Source organism: Glycine max, chromosome 17, assembly GCF_000004515.6.
Source record: "Glycine max cultivar Williams 82 chromosome 17, Glycine_max_v4.0, whole genome shotgun sequence".
NCBI classification, from domain to species: domain Eukaryota; kingdom Viridiplantae; phylum Streptophyta; class Magnoliopsida; order Fabales; family Fabaceae; genus Glycine; species Glycine max.
In genome coordinates, this window is record NC_038253.2 from 32,132,468 (window position 1) to 32,140,034 (window position 7,567).

Consider the following 7,567-nt stretch of genomic DNA (forward strand, 5'->3'; position numbering starts at 1 on the left):
AATAGTACTCTTTGTATGAAAGTAATAAAAATGGGTGTGGATAAGACATTTAAGAAAGTCTTAGGAACTATTTGCGTGGTGGATAAGGATTCTAAGGTCACTTTCCTTACTTGGTGGACAATTGTTTCTAAAGAGATATATGAAGTGATCAGAATGTCACAAGAAGAGGGGTTGAATTGTGGTTTTATCAACTTTTCTTGAAATTTTAACTTTTCTGAACTTTTACTCAAGATTATCTTGGTGTTCAAAAAGCCTTGACATAAAGGTTTAAACACTTAGACAACCAAGCTTGTTAAGTGGTTAGACATAACCTTCATTGTTAAATGTTTGAGATGATTATGTGAACCTAATGTCAATGCACATTTGTTCAAGTTCAGAAGATAATTACTTAAATAAAAAATATTTATCATAATATTGTTATAATGAAAAATCTCAGATTATGTTATGCAAATGCAGTACTCAAAATGTTATGTTCAGAAAGTTATTGTTCAGAATATCTTTAGTTTTTCATACACAAAATTGTTTTCATTTTTTATGAAAGCATTCATACTCTAATGCATATAATTGAAGTGATTTAAAATAAATCTTAATATCACAAACTTGATTTAGTACAAATATGTCATTGTACAAAACAACTATGCTTGTTATGAAAGTTCTCTTATATATGCATTCTAATGAAAGTCATTCTAATGCTCAGAATGTTCTGAGGTAGATGTAGTATATATGATAACAAATACCAATGTAAAGAGGAAAGGAACAAAGGATTCAACACAAAGATTTTATATTGGTTCACCATAATCTTGTGTTATGTCTAGTTCTCACTCTTCAAAATGAGATTTTCTACTAACACAATCAACGTGTTTGACCAGCCAACTGTTGGATTTTGTTGGCTTGATTTTTACAACTGTCGACACTCTTGTTAGACTTTCCTTGTCAATTCTCTATTGGACTTTCCTTGCCAGCCACCTGTTGGACTTTCAACATCTTTTCATCACAACATCACCCTTAGTCTTGGCTTGGAGATCACTCACTCAACCACAACACCCACTTATTCATGGGAGAGACAAACCAAGTATTCTTCACATCTTCAGGTGGACTTAATCCACAGAGTAATTTAATTCTTAGAAGGGAAGACATCTCACCATAGAACCATCTTGATTCTTGGTAGACAACCTTTACCTCTCACTAGGTGTTTCTCTCCACAAAACTTTCCTCATTCTTGGGAAGCAATCCATCTTAACCACAACACTACACTTTGTCATGGGAGAGGCAATACAAGTTTTTAATTTCACCTCTTCAGGCTACACCCTTAGCAACTCTTTCCAAGCTACCCACATTCCATGGGTTCTTCCTATCACTTCTCTCATAACCAAACTTAACCCACATGGTTAATTTGAGATACATAATTATTACAAACTAGGAGAAAGGTTAGAGAAGGTTTTACAACTTTACAACACTCATTGAAGTGAATCTTCTTTGTAGCTCTAAGTTGTAAGCACTCCTGCTATAACCATTATGAACTTAGAATGCATCTGAAGTGAGGATAGGAGTTGAATCGTATTTTTACATAATGTAGGTTGTCTCTTACCTTCTCTTTCTTTATTATTTTTTTAAATAGCTATCCTCTATCTTTTTATAGGCTCCATATGTCAAACTAGTGGTTATCTAACTATTATGACAATTGACTGACGTTTTTTGAAATAGACATACTGCTTTTAACTTTACAATTGTCAATGTCCATTCTAATCAGTCCATTTTGATGATCAAATTTTGAGTATCTTTCTGATGGTCTCTCATAAATATATTCTGATGTTGTTGAGGAATGACCTATTTTGATGTAGGTTTCTTCTGACGAATATAACATAATATGATAATATAGATAGCTCAACTTCATTAATCCAAGCACTTCATCACAACATAGGTCATTCTAAAGTAAAATGCTTCAACATAGGTTACATGTGAAGGTGATTGTTGTTGTTGTTGTGTTAGTGTTTTGTCCTTGGTTCAAACTTCACAAAGTCTTTTCAGTCTTCATTCTGATGTTGCACACCAGATCTTCTCAAGGGCATTCTCAACTTTCCACTTATGTATTTTCTAATGCAGTTAACATTCACTTTTTGATGTGTTTTCTTTGTGTAGCAACATATGAAAAGTGAGATGTTATCAACTTCAGTCTTCTAATGTGCCCTCTGTATGTGTGACAACATATGAAAGACATGATGTTGTCTTTGAGGTGAATTAGTGAAACCATTATGAATTTCATTTTGAACTTTAGTCTTCAGAGTCAAGATCTTTATCATTCTGATATAAACTTTGATACAACTTCTTTCTAATGTTGTATGCTCATTGTAGCCTTTGATAAATTTTTTGTGTAAGACCTTCTTGATGTTTTTGCAACATGATAAGATTAACATCTTTAGAGGGAAGCACTCACTTCATCAACAGATGAACTTTTTTCAAATATTTTGAAGCTTCTCACTTGAAAGTATAGTTAAGACATTCATTCTGAGTTTGTTCTCAACTCATCAAAATGTTTTCTTTTGATATGTTCTTTGTATATCTTTCACTAAACCATTAGTAAATATGTTGGCTTACATAGCTTTCCTGTATATGATGTTCTTCTTTCATAGAGTTCTCTGACGTAGATGGAAAGCTACTAAATGTTCTTCTTATAGGAATACTTTGATGAGATGATATGACAAACTTGTATTCCAAACATTATGGTGTGAGCTCGTTGTAACATGTTATGCTTGCTTCTATTTTAGATTTCTTTAAATTTTTGAATGACCAAACTGACTTTCAATGTCTTCACGAGAGTTGTAGAAAATTTTATCTTTAACATTCAGGCACTAGTCTTATGACATTCGTAGGGATGGAAAAATGGTCCGGGCTAGGTGGGCTAACCCACTAGTCGACTATCAATTTGGCTGGATGGGGTGGAAATCTTGGCCTACTAGCCCATTATGGCCCGTCTCGCCTAACCTGCCAGCTTGTCAGGCCAGAAGCAGGGCACGACAAGTTGGCCTGCTAGCCTGTAATATTAATTGTTTTTTACAAATAATAATTATATTGATATATGAGACTACTAAAAAAAAGGGGGTAAGAAGAGTCTTTTAGTTTGGTTTGTGTTTATTTACTTTGTATTGTTTAAAATTATAAGACTAGTTTTAGTGTTTATGACTTTGTGTTGTGATTTAGCTACTTGAAAGACTTATTATTATAAGTTATTATTGAAGACTATTAGTATTTTGTGTGGTTTAAATACTTTGTATGGTTTAAAGACTATTACTATAAATACTTTGTATTGTCAATTATTTGGTAAGAGTTTTTTCAAAGGGTTGGTTAACTCACCTTTAAGTGGGGTGGACCAGCATGTCCAACCCGTCAAGTCTGAGCATATCAACTGTCCCAACTTGTTTTTGGAGGGCTAGTTCATCAATGAATTCTTTTGTTAAAAATTAACAAAATTCTACCATGTTTCTAATGCCCATTTCATTCATTTGTATTTTGCAATTATTCTTGTCATTCATGCTCTTCCGTGTCCCTTACTCACTCCTTTTCTTTTCACTTTTCATCTTAAAATTTATAATCCATCACGCTCTTATAATCTATCAGTGCCTTCGTAGTCAGGTAATGACAGATTCATAAATTTTTCTTAGTGGGGACAAGAAACAACTTATAATATTTTTACAAAAAAAAAATATCATAAGCTTTTACAAAATATATAATGTCATGACAAAAGAATAATAAAAAAATACTAAAGTTTATAAAAATTACAATTATTTGCATGCATTTTCATTGAAATGTTTTATGGTTGTTTCATTGTTTATATATATATATATATATATATATATATATATATATATATATATATATATATATATATATATATATATATATATATATATATCCTGATTATTTTAAAATCTAACCGTGTCAAATAAAAGGGGATTTTATCTCACGTGCCTTCTCCCTCCTTTGTTGTTTCCTTTTCCTTGTCATCTGATTTACAAAATGAAATTGAACCAACTTTTTATTCGTCTTTCTCGTAAGTGAAGGCCACAAACACAACCCCTTATGCATTTATACATCAATAATGTTTGCTTTTGTATTGCTATCTTATTTTTGATAAATTTATACCATTGAAAACTACTAGTTGGATTTTTTTCAATAGTATATGTATCAATAAAACATCCAATCTTGTTAAAAGAGTCTGACTTAGGTTTGATTGTTGCGTTTTTTAATAGGAAAAAAACTCAATCTTACACAAGAAAATGCTTACTCAAGGTTTTAAAGAAAGAGCCTATGTGGACGAAGTTGCATTCAGACTTGCAGAACCAGAGTCATGCCGCAAGAAATAACCAACCATAGTAGGACAAATTACACGGTGGGAAATTGCATCTTCTATTTTGATTACATTCTCAAAATGCCATAGAATCCAGAATCACAATTCTTCTCTTTCTCTCACGTAAATCCAATTTCCCTATTTTTCATCTTGCATATGGCAAGGAAAAGGAATCGACAAAGAAGGGAAGGGAGAAGATGCAAGAGATAAAATTCTCTTTTATTTGACACCGTTAGATTTTAAAATAATCAAGGGTGAGGATTGAGAGTAAGTTTAAATTCTTAATCTTAGAGTAAGTGGATCTTTTTTTAAATTCAACTTAGTCCTTTTATTTTTTAAATTTTTAATTAGATCTTTAATTTTTAAAATGTGTTTAATTTGGTCTCATTTTTTATTAATATTCAGAGATGGTGGAAGAAAACTGAGATCAAATTAAGTCATTTAAAAAAAAATAAAGAGCCTAACTAAACCTTTTTAACTAAATGAACCAAATTGAATCGAAAAAATAAATTAGATAACTAAAATAGTAATTAAATCTTAAAATTAAAAGAATAAAATATTAAAATTAGTATCAATCAATTTCTCTTTTTTTATTTCTTATATTTTTTTAAAAATTATCTTATAATGAAAATATCTATTTTTTATAGGAGTAATTTTTTTTATTACACATGAGTAAAAAAAAATTAGTGAGGCAATTGTCCTCATAACCCAGTAGGTCCATCTGTGTCCCAGCATTTAGTCATCTTCCGCATCAATTTTGAACAAAGACAAGGCATTTATATCCTATGCTCTCATTATTGTATTGGGCACTTCTCATTGCATTATGAAAAGTTCATTTCGGAATACAAATTTATATTTTAGAATGAGGTTTTTGAAAAATAATAGGAGGTGCATGATATAATAATGAGAGTGCATATACAATACCCCAAAGACAAATAGAGATGGGATGAGTGAGCCCAACTGCCAAAAGATTTTTTATTTGAAAAAAATACATATAAATTTTATTTCATACATAAGAGATAATTGTTTAATTAATTTGCTAAAAATAGATGGTTGCTTGCCAAAACAAAGCCAAGAGGCAATAAAGCTATCTTTGTGAAGGAGTTGATTCACAAACTCCTTTGTAGAAGCAGCCTTTTCGATTACCTTTCTTAATTTGCAAGGCATACCCACAAATGAGACCATAACAAAGTCCTTATACTAAATATGCACACGTGATTAATGTGTTGAAGTTAAGGTTAAATTGTTTGGATATTATCAGAGTTTGATTATTGACATAAATAATTTTTTGTTGGACTTTACTTATCTTCTAATCAAATTTCGAATTAGGCTGGATTCTTTTCTCCTAATGAACCTGAGAATAAATGTGTCACGTAAGACTTCAAAACCCTTTACAGGACAAGTCAATATCACATCAACTCTTTAGTTATCATACAAAGGACTATAATGGACAAATTTAAGAGAAAAAAAGCCAAAATAAAAAATTTTACAACATAAAAGGATCAAAGTAACGTAAAGGACTAAAAGGACATTTTAGCATTAATATTACTATAGATATCATATCATATGTATAATATATGACTTTTATAACAGGAAAAATTAACTCTCAACTTGGAATGACAAAAAAAAAAAAAAAAATTGCACCAGCGGATATCCACGGAAAAAATCTGTTACGAATATCATACTACCCGTATCCCCAAATACCCATTGGTAATTTAAGCAGATTTTTTCCTACCTGTATGTTAATGGGCGCAGAAGGATATTATACTATTCATACCCGCTATCCGCTATCCTTACCTATATATAAATAAATTATGCCTATTTTTTACATGAATAAAAGTATTTACCCAATAAAATTACTAAAATAAAAAATCTCTTTTATACATCATTAGACTAGATTGAACTTACATATATTTTACCATAATATCTCAATAAACACACTTGTTGTAATAATTATTAGTTTTCTACAATAATTGACATTGATACGTAAATAGTGGTAATATCAATTCACTTAATTGTTATTCTATAAATAAAAAAAACTTGTTCTAATAATTTTATTTATTTTTTTGTTATTGGTTTTTTTAGTATCTGCGGATACTTGTAGGCATTACAAAAATCCATAAATACCCATTGATAAATCACTTTTTGAGTAATCTTTTGAATTTTTGTGTCATTTTCATATATTTTATTGGCAAAACTCACGTTTGGACGCTAGTTTTGTATTGTGGAAGCATAAGCTACTCAATTGAGTGATAGAGCTGGGAATTGCATGTTTTCCTAAAGATTTGAAGACTCTATCATTTGATAATGACCATTGTAGATTTATGATGGAGTTGCAACCAGCCCGTCTAATGATCCTTTACATGAGATTGAAGATCCTATGACAAGGTCAAAGACTAAGAGGATGAAACAAGCATTGCAAGACCTGATTCTAAAGATCAAATAGAAATAGATAGAATACCAATGTGAATTAAGGACTGCACCTAATTAGGTCACTTTCCTACAAATTGATGAAGATGCTTTGAGTCCAACTTGAAGAATCACTTTGGAAAGCTTAATTTACAAGATAAGAAGCATCCATGAGCTAATTTGATTAATTTTGTTGGACTATTAATATTGGGTTGATTTGATAATAATTAAGTCCAACATGGATCCAATCACTAGAGCTCATATTTCAAGATTTCAAGAAGAGGCAAAGCTCGTAAATTTTGGTGGACTATTAATATTGGATTGATTAGATAATAAAAAATTTCGAGGAGAGCCAAAGCTCATGAATTTTAGCCAACTTTTAGGATAGGATTTATTTTCATTTTTAATTGTATTTTGCACTTATTTTCGAACTTGTAATGGGCTACCATGACCTTTTATTGTTATTTTAAAATCTTTTAATTATTAGATTAGTTATTGAGCCTAAAGTAGGGTTATTAGTAGGAGTATAAATAGACTCCTTAAACATTTTGTTGGGAGATTTTGAAGATTAATGAAATTTGAGAATTTCTCTATTGTGAGAGTTTTTCCTTTGTTCTTGGGTTAAGAACTGATAGTATTGGTTCTACCGGTACACAACAGTTAGGGTCACACTCCTTTTGATAACTTTGGTTCTACCGTCAAATCGTGATTAGAGTCAAGTTCCTTTCTTCTTATACCTATTTTCAAGACAATCTTAAGTGTTCTCTTATCATTTGGTATCAAATTTAGGTTATTGAAATTCGGTATTATCTA